Source organism: Mirounga leonina, unplaced genomic scaffold (genome assembly GCF_011800145.1).
Source record: "Mirounga leonina isolate KUSES-001 unplaced genomic scaffold, KU_Mleo_1.0 Mir_129, whole genome shotgun sequence".
In the NCBI taxonomy this organism is placed as follows: domain Eukaryota; kingdom Metazoa; phylum Chordata; class Mammalia; order Carnivora; family Phocidae; genus Mirounga; species Mirounga leonina.
Window position 1 is genome coordinate 13,335,817 of NW_023270323.1, and position 20,735 is coordinate 13,356,551.

The following is a 20,735-nucleotide window of genomic DNA, read 5'->3' on the forward strand; positions in this document are numbered from 1 at the left end:
AAGATTTCAATAAGAGGTACAAAAATCAGATGTGGTTGTATTTACTGGCTTTGGTTAAACAATGTATGTAATATTATTCATGGTTGGGATTCTCTTTTGAAACTAATTTTCCCAACGTAGTTCTGTTGATCAAAGAGGCTATTTTTGAGTCATTCACCCTAAAGCTTGTGGATAACATGGAGGATGCCACTAGAGTTTTGGTTTTTGAAGCATAAACATTTGTAAAACAAGAAAGAGTTTTAGAAATCATATAGTTCTACAGTTCTGACATTTTCACAGGCTACATTTATCTTTTCCCTTTCATCATAGCTCAGTGATTTCTCTGCCTGAGACAGGAATGTTTATGATGATAAATCAGTGTTGTTTAATTAGATGCATCTTTACTTCATTTTAATGTTAGCTGGAAATGTATTTCTTTAGTTTATAAAAATGAATAATTTAATCACTTCCTGGTATAAAATAAGTGGCATGAGACCAAAAATCAATGTTGGATCCTTCTTGGAATTTTTTGATTTATTCTAAATCCTTATGTAATATCTTACTTGCTTTGACAAATGACTTTTATGCATTTCTTCTTATTTGTGAGCAGCTAATGCAAAATATATTTGCTATTTATTACAAAGTAAATGAATATGACCTTTTGCCCATTTCACCAGATGCTATTTCTGACCATCCCAAAAAGCCTGTTTTAAAGTCAACAACATGAAGCATTCGAGGTCACAAGACCAACTCAAGGTCATTTTAATACTGGCAAAAGGTTAATTAGATCACTGCATTAAAACAGGAATGGACTTTTACTCAACTTCATCTAAATAAGCATAGACAAGCTTGCCTTACCTTTTAAGGTTTCCTTAGAGATTTTAACTCATTTCTTAGTATGGTAAAAGTAACTTTTTTGTAAATATAATTTTTAAGTTTTCTTTTCCCAAATTTTAGCAATATTTGTCATTTATTGGGTGCTCACTACATACCAGGTGCTAAGTAACATACTGTATACATCTTCACATTCTTTACATCATTTCATGTAATCCTGTCAATAACCTGATGAAGTAGGTATTATTATTATTATGATGATCCCCCTTTTACAGATGAGGATACCAAGCCTCAGAGAGGTTACTTACTTGACTGAGATTAACAGGTATTACTCTGGAATCAAATTCAGACTCTAAAGTAGTTAAAATGCCTTACGCTGCCTTCATGAAGCACATTCCACCTCACTTAAAATGCTTTCATTTGCAAACTCTTTCTCATCATTATAGACTCTTTCTTATCTTAATTTGCAGCTGTTGGCTTACATATAGTTTAACTTGATAGAAGGAGAAGGCCTAAGAAATGTACTTTGGTTCTAAGAAAAATAAGCTTTTGTACTTAACTCAGACAACACTTTAATAAAAAAGTATTGAGTAGGATGATAAATCAGAGTTGTTTAATTAAAATTGTCCCGTAGTGTTGGGGCGCCTGAGTGGTTCAGTTGGTTGAGCCTCGGACTCGTTGTTTCAGCTCAGGTCAGGATCTCATGGGGCTCTGCGCTCAGTGGGAAGTCTGCTTGAAGATTCTCTCCTTCTTCCCCTCCCCCAATTTGCACCCACTTGCCCTGTCTCTCAAATAAATAAATAAATCTTAAAAAAAAACCCACAAAACTGTTCCATAGTGAGTATGACAATCAACACCACCAAATGTAAATGGCCTGCCTGATCTCTGCAGTTAGGAAGTTCTTTGAGGCAACTGAGATGTAAGAGTAGATCGCAGGAAGCCCCTTACTGCCAGGGTAAAGTAATTTGTTAAATGATTCCTTGTGGCTCCTGAAGAAAAAAGATGGGTACTTTCCAAGGCACAGTTTCTCATGGGACTGTCACTCCTAGAAACTTCTTTTGTTGTAAATTGACTGGCAGACTGTTAATTATATCAAATTAGCTCACATGGGTGCCCCCAAAACAAAAAAAGTTAAGGTAACTTTCAATGTAATTTAGAACATTTCAGATAAGCATCCTACTTCAGAGTTACTTTTCCTGATGATTGGGAGGGTTTGTTCTTCAGACTTCATACCTCAGCACTGTATTGTTTTCTGTTCGTCTCATCTGCTTATTAACCTGCTTTCCCCGTGTAGGCCAGACCCAATCTTTTGAAGGGAGAAATACCCATTTTGTTCTAGTCTTTCTTCATCCAGACTATTTTTCTACCTGGCCTCTGAAATGCAACTTTCTGGGACACTTGTAGGTCACAGATTGCAGGGACAATCTGCTCATAAGCTTATATTTAGAATTAATTAGAAATATATTTGGAAATCGTTCAAAAATAGAAATATTTCTATTACCAGATGCTCAATGTTCATTATACACTGTGGAAGATTTTTCAGTGGGATGAATTTGGGCTCAGAGCAATGGAAAATTCCTGTTCTGCCTTCCAAACAGCCTTGGACTTTCTTTTAATGCCTCTGAAGTTGGGCACTCTCTGGGACAGGGTTAAAAGTAAAGACAACTTAAGAGGAGACAAGCACCGTCAGTTAGACACCTAACTTAATTTCAGGGCCCAGCATAGAGTTTTCTTGTTCCCTTTATGAATGACAAAATTAAGGTAATGCAATGAATATACCCATCGCTCAGATTCTGGAATTATCCTGATTTCATTTTTTTTTTTTTAAGATTTTATTTATTTGCGAGAGAGAGAATGAGAGACAGAGAACATGAGAGGGAGGAGGGTCAGAGGGAGAAGCAGACTCCCTGCTGAGCAGGGAGCCCGATGCGGGACTTGATCCCGGGACTCCAGGATCATGACCTGAGCCGAAGGCAGTCGCTTAACCAACTGAGCCACCCAGGCACCCAAATTATCCTGATTTCTAACATAGAACTTAAGTCTCATATATTAAATATGATGAAATCTAAAACCTGCTCTAAGGGCTGCCATATAAAATTAATGGTCTCCCAATCACTATTGACAGTTAAATATTTCATCTCCTACATGATGGACCACAGAGGCAGCAAATCCTATTTCCAAATTCCATGTGTTCAGACTCCATTTAAGTGGCTCTTTGTTAGTACTTTTCAGCTCTTGGTCACTTTTGGCAGACTGGTTGCGTTTGGTTTAGGTGAGTTCTAAGACAAGATGCTCCATCTGTGAGATCTGGCCATAAAATTATAAGGCAGAACTTGTACGGAAGAGTGAATCTGGATTCTCTTCTTAGGTTTTTTTCCTGGTTCTACTTTGAGATCTGGATCTACTCTTTTGCCTTTCCTTTGGGCCTCTTATGAGCCATCATGTCCCAACTTACAATTTTTAGACTGGACTGAGGCTCCAGATTGCATAGGAAAATGTAGCATCTTCTTGCCTTATGACTAATGGCATAACTAAATTAAGTGCTATAATCTGTAATGTGCCTACAGTAATGCTTGGTACAAAGTAAGGATGCAAAAATTGGTAGCTGTTATTATTATTATTGAAGATTTTATTTATTTATTTGCCAGAGAGAGAGAGAGAGCACAAGCAGGGGAAGCTCCAGACAGAGGGAGAGGGAGAAGCAGACTCCCCGCTGAGCAGGGAGCCCGATATGGGGCTCGATCCCAGGACCCTGGGATCATAACCTGAGCTGAAGGCAGATGCTTAACCGACTGAGCCACCCAGGTGCCCTGGTAGCTGTTATTATTATTGATACTATTACTATGACTATCACTGTTACTATTTTTTCCCCACCTTTATTGAGATATAATTGACGCATAACATTATGTAAGTTTAAGGTATACGGTGTGATGATTTCATACACATATAACAATAAGATTAATTAGCACATCTTTCACCTCACATAATTACCATTTTTTGTTGTTGTTATGGTGAGAACATTTAAGATTTACTGTCTTAGCAACTTTCAAGTATATAATGCAGTATTGTTAACTATAGTCACTATGCTGCACATTAGATTAGACTTTATTCATCCTACAACTGAAAGTTTGTACCATTCAACCAATATCTCCCCATTTCCGCACCACCCAGCCCTTGGCAACCACCAGTCTACTCTTTGTTTCTATGAGTTTGGCTTTTTCAGATTCCACTTATATTTGTCTTTCTCTAACTTACTTTACTTAGCATAATGTCTTCCAGGTCCCTCTATGTTATTGCAAATGGCAGGATTTCCTTCTTTTTATGGCTGAATCATATTCCATTATAAAGTAGGAATATTTCACATTCATATTTCTATGAATATGTATTTATAGATACAATTTATGACACATATATAACTTTTCTTTATTCATTCATCCACTGATGGACACTTAAGTTGTTTCCATGTTTTAGCTATTGTGAATAACACTGCAGTGAACAGGGGAGTACAGGTATTGTTTGAGATCTTATCTTAATTTCCTTTGGATATACACCTAGGAGTGAAATTGCAGGATCATATGGTAGCTCTATTTTGAATTTTTTGAGGTACCTCCAAACTGTTTTCCAGAGTGGCTGCACCAATTTACATCCTGACCAACAGTGCGCAAGTGTCCCCTTTTACATCTTCACCGACACTTGTTCTCTCTTGCCTTTTTGATAATAGCCATTCTAATAGGTATGAAGTGATATCTCGTGATTTTGATTTGCATTTCCCTGATGACTAGTGATGTTGAGCACCTTTTCATATGCCTGTTGGCCCTCTGTACGTCTTATTTGGACAAATGTCTATTCAGATCCACTGTCCATTTTCTAATTGATTATTTATATTTTTACTATTGACTTGTATGAGTTTGCTGTTATTGTTAATAAGGCCAGGTTATAATAAGAACAACAATGATTATTATGATCCTAATCAACTTTGACTCCTGGGAGTGACTTCTGAATTCTGAAGCACCTTCCCCTGAGTACAGTGCTAGGGCTGACATTTTATTTTTGTTACTCCACAGGAGCAAAAGTCAGTTTGAAGATGGGTCTCCCCCCACCCCCATTTTATAGGATAGCAATAAACATGGCTGTATCTCATTAAATTTAATGAGTCTTCATAAAATAACCATTACATTCTGAAGGTAATGAAAGAATAGCTTTGATGGCTAGTAAATAAACCACCAAAGGCAGTTTCATCACATTCTAGGGCTGCACAGGATACAGGCAACATCAGGAAGGGGCTGTGGCGTTTTTGTGGTAAGACCAAGCCAGGCTATGCCTGGCTTCATTGTATGAGAGCCCATGGAGCAATCTTCATTTCAGCCAGGGTGTTTCTAGCTATGCCTTGGTTGTGAGAGGTGATTAAATGGATTGGTTTAAAAATCTGCTAAAGGATTTTATGTATATCATGTCACTGATATTGAATTTGAATACTATTGTAGTAGGTTAGACTAAATAATTTATCTTATAAACATAGAGGTAGAGCAGATTGAATAGAGTATGCAAATTTATGTAAATAACCCTACAAATTCAGACTCTTCTGATCCAAGAGCCCTGGTACTTTATAAACAGGGCTGTAACATTGTAAATCAGGAGTTATTAACCTGTGGTCCATGGCCCAGTAGGGTCCTGAATTTATATGCAAAATTGCATGCCTGTGTCTTTTTCTAGAGAGAGGGTCCACAGCTTTCATTATATTCTCAAAGGGGTTCAGCACCCAAAGAGTCTAAGAACCATAATGTAGTATAAATATTCTAGTTGATATCACATTCACATTCTCTGCTTTTCAGTGTTACTTAATTAGAATAAATATCGTAAATAAATACTTATTTACGATCCAGCTAGAACTAAAAGTTCTTGACTTTTTAAAAAAAATCCTTTAGTTTTCTTTGTAAGCATATGAATTTAAGAAATCCTACTGATTTATATACCTGCATTTTTCTACATTGCTTTCTACCCCATGTGACTCTTTCACCTTAAGTAGTTTCATAGTTTTAATTTTCAATCTCTATTTCTTTTTTTATTTTTCAAAGAATTTTTTAAATTTATTTATTTGACACAGAGAGAGAGAGAGACAGCTAGAGAGGGAACACAAGCAGGGGGAGTGGGAGAGGGAGAAGCAGCCTCCTGGCCGAGCAGGAGGGCTCGATCCCAGGACCCTGGGATCATGACCTGAGCCAGAGGCAGACGCTTAACGACTGAGCCACCCAGGCGCCCTCAATCTTTATTTCTTGAAGTCATTTTTGATACCAAGCCACCCCAGGTTTTGATCAAATGAAATGGGTCTGAAAAGAGACTAAACAGTAACAAAGAAAAATGGATCGCTATATAAATGACCCTTTCTGGCGCTCTGTGTTTTTTTCTTCCTAATGTTTTGTCCACATTATAAGCGTCCCAAATTAATCTAATAATTACCCAAATATTTCAGATTGACAAATGTAGCAGAAACACTTATGTCCCTGGATTATCCCTGTGAGATAAAGTACATATAAAATAGTTTTACAGTTGTGCCGAATGAGATCCAAGGAAATGTAAAGATGTGTTTAGGACCATAGGGGCCAGGTCTCCATAGGTATAGCAAAAGCAGAGAGTGACAATTTCAGAGTTGGAAGAGATCTTTGATATTACGGAATCATTCTTTACCAAATTAGAAGACTTTGAGCTACAACTCGATTCTGCTAAACCCAACCTAGAGCTTATTTATGAAACTGTATCACCAAAGGCGATTAGGCGTGTGTTTGGAATTGAAGTAAGCACAGAACTCACAATGCATACCAACTTAAAGATAATTTCCAATCTGGCTGTTTCTTTTCCCCCTACGATTGTGTGTGTATGTGTGTATGTGTGTGTGTGTACACATATCCATCCATATATATATACAAATATAAGTACATAAAAGCCCAAAAGTGTACAGTGCTATTTATGTACAGTTAGAGTGAATTATTTCCATTTCTTGTATCCCAACAAACTTCTCTATAAGCAAAATCATCTACTTTATTTAATAGCACCTAATTGCCCTCAGAATGAAGGCATTCTGGGTCGGGGATATTCTGAAAGTGTCACTGAAGTTAGTCACAACTTTTTTATTGTTTTAAAAATAAACTGAGTGGCCACAGCAGAAGGACAGAGGGTCTATATAAATAGCCTTGCAATTTCATCACTTTGGGATATTTAACAACATAAACAGTGGATGCCTGGCCTCATACTGATGGATGGATGGCATTATTTGAGATAACGTGTATGAAAGTATTTAGCGGCTGCATGTCTCTTAAACATAGGTCATTTACTCACTAATCTGAAAAAAATTTTTTCTCTCTTGATTAAACAAGTGTAAAAGAAAGCCTAGTATCTTTTCTTTTATAAAGTGCCCGTGAAGCATGGTGAGAAAATCAGCAGCTTCCCCTCAGTTTATGGAGCCAGCAACATCCTCATCTCTTAGGGATCAAAGGGGATTCCAAATCCTGGAGCCTATGGGTTTTTATTCCGCATATTTTCTCTTACTTCTTATAGCTCCTAATGAGCACATCTACTGGGAAGTTGAAGGCTGAGCATAATTTCTGATATTGCAGGGCGTCAGCTCCGATGAACGATCCTATTATAAAGCATTCTGAATGCCATGTGGAGAAAATGCTCAGATGCCTCCTTGTGGTTTGGGTTGCCTAATGAAGCTGTTGGAGACTTTTCATTTAATCTTTAATCTTTTTGTCTCTACATAGTTCCCTACCTGTTGAAGAGGTCACTACCTTAAAACAGTGCATTCATAAACTGTTAAGTAGGCTTGACTTGTGGGACAGTTCTAGAGTCCCAGGATATAGTTTGACTATTATGTGAGAAATTGGAATATAAAGGTAAGAATAGCTTTTTGTTAGTTCTTCTAATCTTAGAACCCTAATTAATGATAAAAAAAGGGTGCTAAATGCTTATAAAGAGGAGATTCCTGCCTTGCCAATAACATTTTTTCCACCAGTATTTCCATTTTTAAAAAAAATCTCTTTTCTATCTTTGGAAGAAGGCACAGAAATGTGAACCCATTCACAAATATAGACTCACATCAACACTAGGAAGCAGAAACATGAAAAGCAGTGCATGACTTTAAAAGTGAACTATTGTTTGTATGTGCTGCAAACTATTACTTACATATAAAATGATTGTCATTATTTTATTGTAGCATGGTTATAATTTTTGTTGCATTATAAATATCACAGATCCATTTTTTTCCTACTACCACAGCAGTTTCTGAAGACATGTAAACCCATAGTGTCATTACTCTCTAATCTAGTTGAGGTGATGAAATAGTGCCAAAACTCTCATTGCAATTTCATTAGCATATTCATGAGTCGCACTTTTGCAGTGTTGCAGAAACAACACAAATTGGTTTGTGGATTGTGAACTCCCCTTTCTTCTCCTCTCCAGAAGCACAGACTGTGGATTAGCAAACCAAGTTGGCCCACAAACTTCTGAGCACTAAATTGCGTAAGTTTTCTGCCCTGCCCTCTATTTCTATATTTTATGGTTCTTGTGTTATTGAATGTCATATGAATGGACATACCGCCCAATAGAAGAACAAACATTGGGGCTCAAATGGCTTGGAAAAATGGAAGTTCTGGAAAAGCTAGACACTCAGTTGCCCTCCTAGAAGAAAACATTTCTTTCTCTCTCTTTATTGTTCTTGATGTTTGTTTTCTTTCTTTTTTCTTGTGATTGGGGGTTAAAAGAAAGCATCTGTAGTTTGGCTGAAGCTGGCTTGCCGTCTACCAAGTCAGTTTTCTTCCCTCTTCAGCACACAGATAGATCACGTTTTCCAGCCTCCCTTGCATTTGGATGTGACCAGAGTACTGAGTTCAGGCCAATGGAATGTGGGCGGAAGTGATGTATATCACTTCTAGGATTGACCCAGAAACACTTTCTCTGTGATGTTCCACTCTCCCTCTTGCTCCGACTACTGGCTAGATGTTTATCCTTAGGGCAGCACTGACAGCTAATAGTTGAAGATGACAGCCTTCATCAGCCTGGGTCCCTGAATGACTCCATGGAGTTTCTGCTCTCCCTTCCTCCCTGAACCTTAAATGAGAAAGAAATATCCTTTATGATAAGCCATTGAGATTTCAGATACTAAATGTTAAATCAGTTAGCATTATCTTGACTGATTGAATGGTATCTTTATTATCCAGATTTTGTGCTGTTTAAAAAACTCAGTTGCTGTTATTTAAATATTTATTTGATATGAGAAATGGAACTTTGAGGATTAAAACATACGGTTCATTTCTGCTGTTTGCTGTATTTTCTTGCTATGGTTATGTCTTTTGGCTTCTTTGTAACCCATTTTTACTAATTACATGCCCTAAAGGGACATTATACAATTAAGTAAACCCAGTTCCTCAATCTCTCATGGTAAATTAAGCATCAAGGGAAATATTTGTGAACATGTTCAAGTACTAGATAGAACACAGGAGCCCACCTATTAGTTAAGTAGAAAACTCAAAAAGCCAGTTTAGTTCAGCATCCAACATATTTCAGAAGTTAAACACTTGGAATATTGATAACTTAAAAAATCTATGTAGCACTTTTGGCCTTTCAAAGCTCTTCCACATAATAATGTATAGAATAATGTATGTTTGCTCAGTTCTTTGAAAGATATGGATAAGAAGATTTTTTTCTAAAGATGAATCATGCATTTTTAAATGAAAAATCTCTCTCATAGTAACAACAATCACACACTGCTAACACATTGAAAAATGGGTCTTACTCCTAACCTTATTAGGCGGCTAGGGAAAGTTACTCAAGGTGACCAGCTTTTCTTTGCTAACACTTACACTGCTTTTGATTTATATGTTATGTTGTTGTGGTACTTTCAAAAAATGCAAAGCCATCCTAGGCTTTGTGTGGGTAAAGATGGGAGATACCAAGGCACAATGAGAAATGTATTATTGAAACTACAAGAGTAGATAATCAGGGTAGGGGTTGGTACTGACAAAAGATCACTGTTTCTGGACTTTTTCTAGCTTATTTGAGAAGGCTGTGTAGAAATCTGATGAAGTTTAAATATGTTATAAGATCTCTTTGGTATCTCTCACCCCAGCCAAGAATCCATTATATTTAGAATTTAGAGGTTTTTTTTGAATAGACAACAGGCAATGTATGAGATAGCCCAACCATGTTTATATACATCTGAATTATAAATATGCTTTATTTAATTTTTCCATGGAAAGATTGCTGTGGATGCACATTGTTCACATGATATAATGCAACATAACTGATTTAATTAAAGCCTGTTTTCTTGGCCTGCCGTCTGTCTATATTGGAGGGATTGCTTTTTCCATGGGAAAAAACTATCAGTGGGTAACACGATTTAAGAGACAACTGCAGAATACATTCCCTTTGCTTTTTTTCAGGCTTCAATCCATTGTTCAATTTAAGTATGGAAATACTGCTTGTCAAATACTTCTTGACACATGAATTTTACAACAAAATATCAGCACACCTACTGTTTGGATTTCTAACTCATTTATTGTACAATATACAGCTAATCCAATCTACTGCTGCAAACATGGTTTGTGAAGTTATGCTTGGCTACAGCATGACTGTTTTCTTTAAGCTGGCGGGTTTTCTGAGATTTTATTTTCCTTCCTTGGGCAAAAAAACATAAATGAGACCTAGCTTACTTGATAAAAATGATGGCGTTGAGTCCATACTGTAGGAGAGTGGGGTTTGCAGAGCTGAGAAGCTCTTGTTGCCTTTGGGACCATGAAGACAGACCTTCTAAACATTAAGTGGAGAATCTAGGGAAGTGTGGAGTAAGAGATGAGTCCTAAGGAAATATCTGTAAAACTCTGGAGAAAGATGCTGTAAAAGGAGAAGTTATTTTACTTAATCTGCAGCATTATTCGTGAGCTGAGTTAAAGTAGAGGAGAAACAAGTGTTTAGAATTTGCATTGAGACCTGATTTGTGACCTAGAAAAAAGATAAGAAATGTAAAGGGAAAGGGTCAGTTTGTATCTCCTCTTTTTATTATTTTTAATTGTAAGGATACTGTATGTTTATTGTGAGAAACTTATTCTCACTCCTCGGGGATAACCACTGTGAACTGTTTAGTGTGTAACCTGTCAGACCTTCTTCTTGGATATTTAAACACATTAATTAAAACATAAAGGATCATCCTAGACATATGTTCTCTCACCTGCTTTTAAAACATTCACCAATATATTTATGACAAACTATCTTTGTTCGTATAATATAGTATATGTGGTAGGCAGAATTCTAAGAATAACCTACAATGGTCCTGGCCTTTTCATAAACCCCTTCCCTTTAAGTGTGGGTGGAATCTCTGATTATGATCAGATATCAGTCCCCTGGGTAGGTTACATTCTGTAGCAAAAGGGAGATTATCTGGGTTTTCCTTTAAAAGTAGAGTTTTTCTCTAGCCAATGAGCAGAAGTCAGAGAGATTCAAAGCATGTGGGCGATTCACGGTGAGGAGGATCCTACTGCTGGCCATGAAGGGTTCTGCTGAGGAGATATTGTGAACTGCTTATGGAGGGGCCACATGGGAAGGAATACAGTCAGCCTCCAGGAGATGAGAGCAGCCAGATGACAACCAGCAAGGACATGGGAACCTTAGTTCTGCAATCATAAAGAACTGAAATCTGTCACAACCCTAATGGGCTTGGGAGACTTCCCTAGTGGAGCCTCCAGAGGAAAATACAGCCTGGCTGATAGCTTGATGTCAACACCATGAGCCTCTGAACAGAGGACCCAGCTACGTGGGGCCAGACTTCTGCCTTACAGAACCATGGGCGCACAAATGGGTGTTGTTTGTGTTAATTTGTTACACAGCAACAGAAAACGAACGCGGTCTATGTGACTGCTCTCAGGCCTTCAGATTCCTCATCTGTACTGATTCCAGAGAGATAACAGGCCAAACAAAATGAACTTCAGGGTTATAGAAATGTGATCTTTGTTTATTCATTCTATTATTTTTAATGACCACTGCTATGTGCCCATCACTGTCCTAAGTGCTGGGGTACATCTGTGAGCAAAAGTAGGCAGAAATATAGGCCGCTGACCTCTTTAGAAGGGCGCACAGGAATCATTACTGTAGCAAGAACCCACATGCCTTTACCACTTTCTTTACTACAAAGCATTTTTTCATACATGCTCTTATTCTGCTTCCCACTGGAGTTTTCCCTGGATGAGGCAAATATTATTATTATTGTCTTTTTACAGGTATGCAAACCAATGCTCTTGTCTTAGAGATGAAGGGACTCCCCAAACTCAACTAGCTATTAAAGGAATAGCTGGGACCCTTTGCTCTTTATATCACATGGATCTGTTTTTAGTAATAGCTAGTATTTAAGGAGTGTTTGCCATGTGCTGGTATGGTGTTGAGTTCTTTACATGGATTACCTGATTTCATCCTTACAGCCACTCTGTAAGGTTAACCCAATATCTATCCTCACTTTACAGATGAGGAGATTGAGAGTCATGAAGGTTTAACAACTTTTCCATGCTGAAGCTAAGATTCGAATGCTGGCAGGCTGACTCCATGATCCGTATTCTTCATCACTAAGCTAACTGCCTTCCCAAGAGAACATTACTCTGTTGGCCTTCCAGGGAGACTGGCTGTCCATGCACACTTATGCTTGGCTGCATATCACTTTAGGGCCTAGGATGTCCTCAGTTTTTATGACTTTTTGTGTTTTTGCTAATGTTTCCTATTTTCTTGTAGGTTAATTTTTCAACTCACGAAATGCAGTCATAGGTGAACATGAAATTACAGTTTATAATCTTTACAGTTTTCATCAAGAATGTGTGACATAAGGAACACTATCATAGGGTCAAGCATCATTTGCTTCTCAGATTTTCATCTCTAACAGTGCCATCAAAAAAGTTTAGGAGGTTAGATTTATACCCCAACATAACTCTGTTCACTTCGCAGCCTACTCTGAATTGTTAATCCATGAATGTACACTTCTTTCAGACAGATTATAAATCTTGAAGAGAAGGTCCATGTTTTAAACATTTCTGTCATATCTAGTATTGTTCTGGACACAATAACAGGTACATCTTCACTAAATTAAATCTCAACTTATCTCAAATTGCATGGAAATTACACACACACACACACACACACATTTCCCCCAGCCTGTCTCATTTCTTGAAAGTAAGAATTTCCATGTTAGCTATCTTCCTTCCTTTGCTCTATAAAAACCTCTTTCCAATTTCAATTGGTACTCTGGTGTTCTAGGGTTTGATTAATGAGTTCATGTTTAAGCTGTCTGTTCCATTTAAAATGATAATAACTTTGATTGTATCCCCTTTGCCCTTTGTCACTAAAACTAAGCAGTCTTACTTTAAAAGAGTTTAACCTCAAAGACTATGGCCTCAGGTTTGCTTTTCCGTGCTGTGGGGACCACAATTTTGTGCATAACTTATAATTTTGTATGAAAGTGAGATACTGCTTCTTAATTTTATTTACCCTGCCTCTTGGGTTGATGTTTAATATTTTTGTTCTCTTGACTGCAGCAGAATTCTGGAAAGGCTCACAATGACTTGTAGGTCCATTAACTGGGTAGTGACACTCTGCCCAGTATCTTTTATATATACATGGAAATTTTCTTAACATACTATTGTCATCCTATTATTTTATATTCGCTTAAAAACTACATTAAATTTTATGTATAAATGCTATTTGAAAGTGCTTTTTTTCTAGAAGAGGTACACCCCTTTTAGTGAACAATTTCCAGTGTAAACTGGTATTTTCGGAAGTCCAAGTCAGATTTTGCCTTAGGTTGCAATTTTATAGAATTTGACTGGATGATAGAATCTCAGAGATAATTCAATTCAAATTCCTCCTTTAATAGACGAAAGTCCTAGAAAAGGCAAGTGACAGGATACAGGTGGGCCAGTTTCTTGAGCAGTGAAATTTGGATAAGGAAACTTGAATCCACTAAATGAAAGAAGAGACAATTGGGTTAAATATAAGAACTTATATTACACTGCTATGATTTTTTAGATTTTTGTTTCTTTTCCTTATAAAGTAGGAGAACTAAGAGTCAAAGGACAACTATTTTAATTACCTTTAAAAGTCCGAGCGTATGGGGCGCCTGGGTGGCTCAGTCAGTTAAGAATCCGACTCTTGATTTCAGCTCAGGTCATGATCTCGGGGTCGTAGGATTGAACCCCACATTGGGCTCCATGCCAGCCAGGAGTCGGCCTGAGATTCTCCCCTTCCCTCTCCCTTTGCCCCTCTGTTCCTCCCATGACTCGCACGCTCTCTCTCTTTCTCTCAAATAAATAAATCTTTTTAAAAAGTCAAGTGTAAATAACTGTTTTTTATTTTTATTTTTGAAAAGGAAAAACAATGAGAATCAAAGAAAAAGTCACAAACATTTGTTATCAAAATATGTTGAGGTTTTAGAGCTCAGGGACTTGGCCCTGGAAAGGGCCTGGAAAGGCCTGGAAAGGCCTTGATTCCCAGATAATGACCTGAAATTAGGAAGGAAGGGTCTTCTTAATTCATGCATAAAGCCAGGTAGTTGACCACAGTTAAGAATTAATGTGTAAGTGCCAAATTGTATTTAGATATTTAATTTATCTAAATTTTAGGTATTATATATAACTTTCAAAATACTCTTTAATATCATTATATTAACATTTTGGTAAATAGTTACTTTTCTATTTAAAGGAGACAAAAAATGTGATAATGATGTTCTGGTTACCTGGTAAATGAAAGCTTGACTTCCATGCATAAAATTGCTGTTACTCTTCTAGATCAGGTTTACTCTAACTGCAAACAGAGTATTTAAGGAAAATAAGCAGCCTGTTGCATGTTCAGTTGCTACACCTAAACGTGTGAAGTGATGATAGGGAATGTCTCACCATAGAGAAGCTTATCTTCCACTCTCACACTTTTGATTCATGCACTGATGATATCTTTCTAAAGTTTCTACACTTTCTACAGTTATTTATTTACTGTTTTATAATGCATAGTGTCTCAACAACTTGGATATTTCATCTTGTAGGAGCTTTCCTCCATTAACATTTTTCTAACTATTCCACTAAAGGTATATTCACTTAACCCCACCCAACTTTTCCTTTTTCTTCTAAGTTTTTTATCCTTCTCCATTAATCTCATAGTGACTCAATTTTAATAACAATTTTCATGGGACTATTATAAAAGACTTTTGGGAATTTAATGTCAAGATAACTCTTACGAACATTCCTTCCCCACAAAATGTATTAGCTTCTTGTTATAGATATTTTCTGATCATTTACATGGTGGTCTCAACCTCTATTGAACCTTCTCTATAATGCATTAGTTTTGCTCCTAATTGTTGATGTTGTCTGGAATGTTTGATTTCAGGAGTGGAAGGGAGCAGTAGAGTGTAGTGGTGGCCAGTAGGTTAAATCCCACTATTCTTTAGAATATTTTAAAATTTTGAATTAATTTCCAAAATTCATATGTTGGGGGATTTCACACAAAATATTTACATTTCTGAAATTTTTATATTCTCTTGAACAATTAGAAGAGCTGAAAGCATTTGCTTTGCATCCCACATGTCAGTAGTCTGTTGGAACTCTTCAGATGGGCCATGTGTTACACAGTTTGCCTCACTTCCCACCTTGTCCCTTCAGCCTTCTAGGTTACCTGCCTGACCTAGGTGAAAGCAAATATTAGAGGCTTAAATCCATATGAAGTAATTCTGAAATTCCCATCTCCTTATATGTATATGCCTTTAAGCATCAATTTTAGTTCCCTCAGTCCCTGTTATTCAATAAAATGGACACAGAAAGCTAATCAGTAACTAAGAAAGGCGATTAGAGTTCAGAGTTTTTGAATCTCCAGGTAAGAAGAGCCAATAACTTTCCTTTGCAATTGAGAGAGGATACTGTTACAAAAATTGCCTTGACTTGCTTTTTTGCACTCATGATTGTGATAGGAAAACCATATTAGATCCATTGTAAGGAGGTTATACAGATTTTTGTTTTTAAATACTTCTTTCTTTTATGCACATATTTATCTAAAGATGTATTAAGAATATTAAAATTTTGGAAAAGATATGCCAGCCCATGATAGGACCTATTTATTCAAATTTAATAGAACAAAAACTTTTATGTGCTCTGGCCATGATAGGACTTGCCATGGTATGGAACTTGCCCTCCCACCATAGACAACTAAAAAATTGCAGAATTGAGACAACAGGCAATCCAGGACAGTGATCCCTTAGAAAAATATGAGCCCTATGAATGCTCTGTCTCTAGAGGCAGTTTTCAAACAGTGGCAGAGGGAGAAGGAACTCAAGCATAGCACATGACACTTACTGATTTGAGGAGGTAGAGATTGGGGGACTGAAGCAGCTTGAATTTGAAAACAGAGTACCAGAGAAGAAAAAACTTTGCAGAGCAAGAGAGCTTCATGTACCTGCATAGGGGGCCCCTAAAGTCTTTGAATGAATACCCATCAGTGCATTTGTTTATGAAGCTAGGAAAAGAACATGTGTCATAAGAGGGCTATAAAATAAAAAAAATTCAATAGCTCACACAGGGCAGAGAGATGACCAAATTCCATCTAGCCAGATTAGAGAGATCTCATTGAACACTTGGGGCAATTAATAGAAACCTCAGAAGGGTCATGCCTCAATAACCAGGCTAAATTAGTCTGAGAGTAAAGTTCCTAAACCTGCCCTAACAAAGTTTAAACAGAAAATCTTAAAAGGAGTAAGCTAGGATTTATCTGATTATTAAGACAAATTTCAAAAACAAAATCATCCAGGGTGCCTGGGTGGCTCAGTTGGTTGAGCAACTGCCTTTGGCTTGGGTCATGATCCTGGAGTCCCAGGATCGAGTCCTGCATCAGGCTCCCTGCTCAGCAGGGAGTCTGCTTCTCCCTCTGACCCTCCCCACTCTTGTGTTCTCTCTCTCTCTCAAATGAATAAATAAAATCTTTAAAAAAACAAAACAAAATCATCCAGCACTTAACAGTATAATATCCACAATGTCCAGCATCAAAATTACTAGATATGTGAAAAAACATGTGTGACCACAATCATGATTAGAAGATCAGTCACCAGAAGCAGAGCCAGAAATGACAGAGATAATGGAACTAGCAGACAAGGACTTTAACATAGCTAGTATAAATATTTTTAAGAATTTAATAAAAAACATGAACATGATGAGGACAGAAATGGAAGATATAAAAAACAAAATGGAACTTTTGTACATTAAAAATATGTCGACCCTTGAAAAACAAGGTTTTGAACTCATGGATCCATGTATATGTGGATTTTTTCAATAAATTCAGTAGAGTACTGAAAATGTACTTTCTCTTCCTTATGATTTTCTTAATAACATTTTTTTTTTTCTCTAGCCATTTTATTGTAAGAATACAGTGTATAATACATATGACATACAAAACATGTGTTACTCGACTGTGTTATTGGTAAGGCTTCTGGTCAATAGTAGGCTATTACAATTAAGTTTTTTGGGAGCTAAAAGTTACATGTGGGTTTTTAACTGTGTAGGAGATTGGTACTCCTCAACCTATGCATTGTTCAATGGCCAACTGTAGATTTAAAGTAAAAACTCTGCAGGATAGGTTTAATAGGAGCTTAGGTGCTGCATATGAAAAATTAGTGACCTTGAGAACCTAGAAATATAAAATATTCAAGTTGAAAAACAGAGAGAAGAAAATATGAAAAAAAAATACTGATTAGAGTTTCAGTGAGCTATGGAACAATATTAAGAAATCTAACATGCATGTAATTGGAGTCCAAGAAGAGAATGGAGCAGAAGAAAAATTTGGAGAAATAATGATAAAGAATTTTCCAAATTTGAGAAAATGTACAGACCCACAGATATAACATAGTCAATGAGTGGTAAGTAAAATAAACATTAAGAAAACAATGTCAAGGCATATTATAATTAAAACTGGGGCACCTGGGTGGCACAGTTGGTTGATCGTCTGACTCTTGGTCTCGGCTCAGGTCATGATCTCAGGGCTGTGAGATGGAGCCCCGTGTCAGGCTCCATGCTCAGCACAGTCTGCTTGAGATTCTCTCTCCTTCTCTCTCTGCCCATCCTGCTTGTGCTCTCTCTCTAAAATAAAATATGGGATGCCTGGGTGGCTCAGTTGGTTAAGCGTCTGCCTTTGCATCAGGTCATGATCCTAGGGTCCTGGGACCGAGTCCTGCATCAGGCTCCTTGCTCAGCAGGGAGCTTGCTTCTCTCTCTGCCTGTCGCTCCCCCTGCATGTGCTCGTTCTCTCTCTCTCTCTATGACAAATAAATAAAATCTTAAAAAAAAAAAAATAAAATGTTGGAAACCAGTGTCAAAAAGCAAACTTTAAGAGCAACGAGAGATCACATTATATAGAGCAAAACAAAGATAAAAAAGACCACAGATACACACCATAACCAAGTGGGATCAAGTCCAGGTATACAAGGCTGATTCAACATTCAAAACCAATTAATGTAATCTATCACATCAAGATACTAAAAAAGAGAAACTACATGATCACATCAATGGATACAGAAAAAGCATTTGACAAAATACAATACTCATTCATGATAAAAATTCTCAGCAACCTAGGAAGAGAGAGAAACTTCCTCAACTTGATAAAAATATCTACAAAAAAATCTACAGCTCACATCTTACTTAGAAATGAGAAACTAGAAGTTTTCCCACTAAGATCAGGTACAAAGAAAGGATGTTTCCTCCCACCACTCCTTTTCTTTTTCATTTTTTTTAAAGATTTTATTTATTGGGGCACCTGAGTGTCTCAGTCGGTTAAGCATCTTCCTTCGGCTTAGGTCATGATCCCAGGGTGCTGGGATCAAGTCCCGCATCGGGCTCCCTGCTCCGTGGGGAGCCTACTTCTCCTTCTCCCTCTGCCTGCTGCTCCCACTGTTTGTGCTCTCTCTGTCTCTGTCAAATAAATAAAATCTTAAAAAAAAAGATTTTATTTATTTATTTAAGAAAGAGAGAGAGAGCACAAGCAGGGGGGAGGGGCAGAGGGATAAGTTAGACTCCCTGCTGAGCAGGGGGCCCGACTGGAGACTCAGGGATTGATCCCAGGACAATGAGATCGTGACCTGAGCCGAAGGCAGATGCTTAACCCACTGAGCTAGCCAGGCACCCCCCACTACCACTGGAAATTCTAGCTAATGCAGTAAGACAAACAAAGGAAATAGAAGATACACAGATTGGGAAGGAAGAAATAATACTGTCTTTATAGATGACATGATCATCTGTTTAGAAAATTTGAAAGAATTGACAAAAAAACTGGAATAAGTGGTTATAGCAAGGTTGCAGAATACAAGATTAATATGCAAAAGTCAATTGCTTCCCCTATACTAGCAATGAACAAATGGAATTTGAAATTAAAAGCATAATGCCATTCACTTTAGTACCCAAAGACTGAAATACTTCAACATAAATTTAACAAAATATGTACAAGATTTACATGTGGAAAATTACAAAACTCTGATGAACAAAATCAGGGAACTAAAAAAATGAAGATACATTTTCATGTTCATGGATAGTAAGACTCAGTATTGTGATGGTATCAGTTTAACCCAACTTGATCTATAGATTCGATGCAACTCCAGTCAGATTCCCAGCAAGTTATTTGTGGATATTGGCAGACTGATTCTAACATTTATATGGAGAAGTAAAAAACCCAGATAGAAAGCAATTAATGAAGGAGAAGAAGAAAGTCAAAGTGCTGACACTACCTAACTTCAAAACTTACTAGAGCTCTTCCAACTCTGCTTGTCAGCAGGCTACCACCATGAGCCATTACCGTTATCTGGGGTAGGGAAAGGGTGCCAGCTCAGTGTTCTACACCCACATGAAGCACTGCCTGTCTGCGCACTGTGGACTTCACAGAGTGGTCAAGCTACATCAAGGGCATCATGAAGAACATCATCCATGACCCAGGCTGGGGTGTACTGCTCACTGAGGTAGTCTTCTGGTATCCACACTGGTTTAAGAAGTGGAGGGAGCTATTCATCGCTGCCAAGGGCATCCACACTAGCTAGTTCGTGTACTGTGGCAAGAAGAACCAGCTCAACATAGGCAATGTGCTCCCGGTGGGCAGTATGCTGGAGGGCATCATTGTATGTTGCTGGAGGAGAAGACTGGGACAAGTTGGCCTGAGCCTCTGGAAACTATACCACTCTCATCTCCCACAACCCCAAGGCCAAGAAGACCCAAGGGAAGCTGTCCTTTTGGTTCAAAGGAAGGTCTTTTCTTCAGCCAACAGAGGTATGGTCGGTGTGGTGGCTGGAGGTGGCTGTACTGACAAGCTCATTCTGAAGGCTGGTTGAGAGGAATTGCTGGCCATGAATGTGGGCTGGGGCTATGAATCCTGTGGAGTATCCTTTCAGAGGGGGCAACCACCAGCACATGGGTAAACCCTCTACTATCCACAGAGATGCCCCTGCTAGCTACAAAGTGGGTCTTACTGCTGCCCGCCAGAACAGGGGTCTCTGGGAAACCAAGCCTGTGCAGGACAAAGAAAACTAGGGTTGAGGGGCTCAATAAAGTCTGTCTTTCTGCTACTAAACAAAAACAAAAACAAAAACAAAAACAAAACTACAACAACAAAATCAACGTACCAGAAAGCTACAGTAATCAAGACAGTATGATATTGATAAAAGAATAGACAAATAGATCAATAGAACAAAATACAGAGCTTAGAAATAGACCCACATAAACATAGTCAACATCTTTGACTAAGGAGCAAAGGCTATACAATGGAGCAAAGACAGTCTTTTCAACAAATGGGGTTAGAACAGCTGGATACCCACAAGAAAAAAAAAAAAATGAATCCAGACACAGACCTTACACCCTTCACAAAAATTAGCTCAGAATGGATCATAG

General features: G+C 37.7%; 1 pseudogene; it reads left to right on the top strand.

The window, feature by feature from the left end:
- The first annotated feature begins 17,268 nt into the window (after positions 1–17,268).
- LOC118010838 lies at positions 17,269–20,378 on the top strand (annotated as a pseudogene).
- The last annotated feature ends 357 nt before the right edge of the window (positions 20,379–20,735 follow it).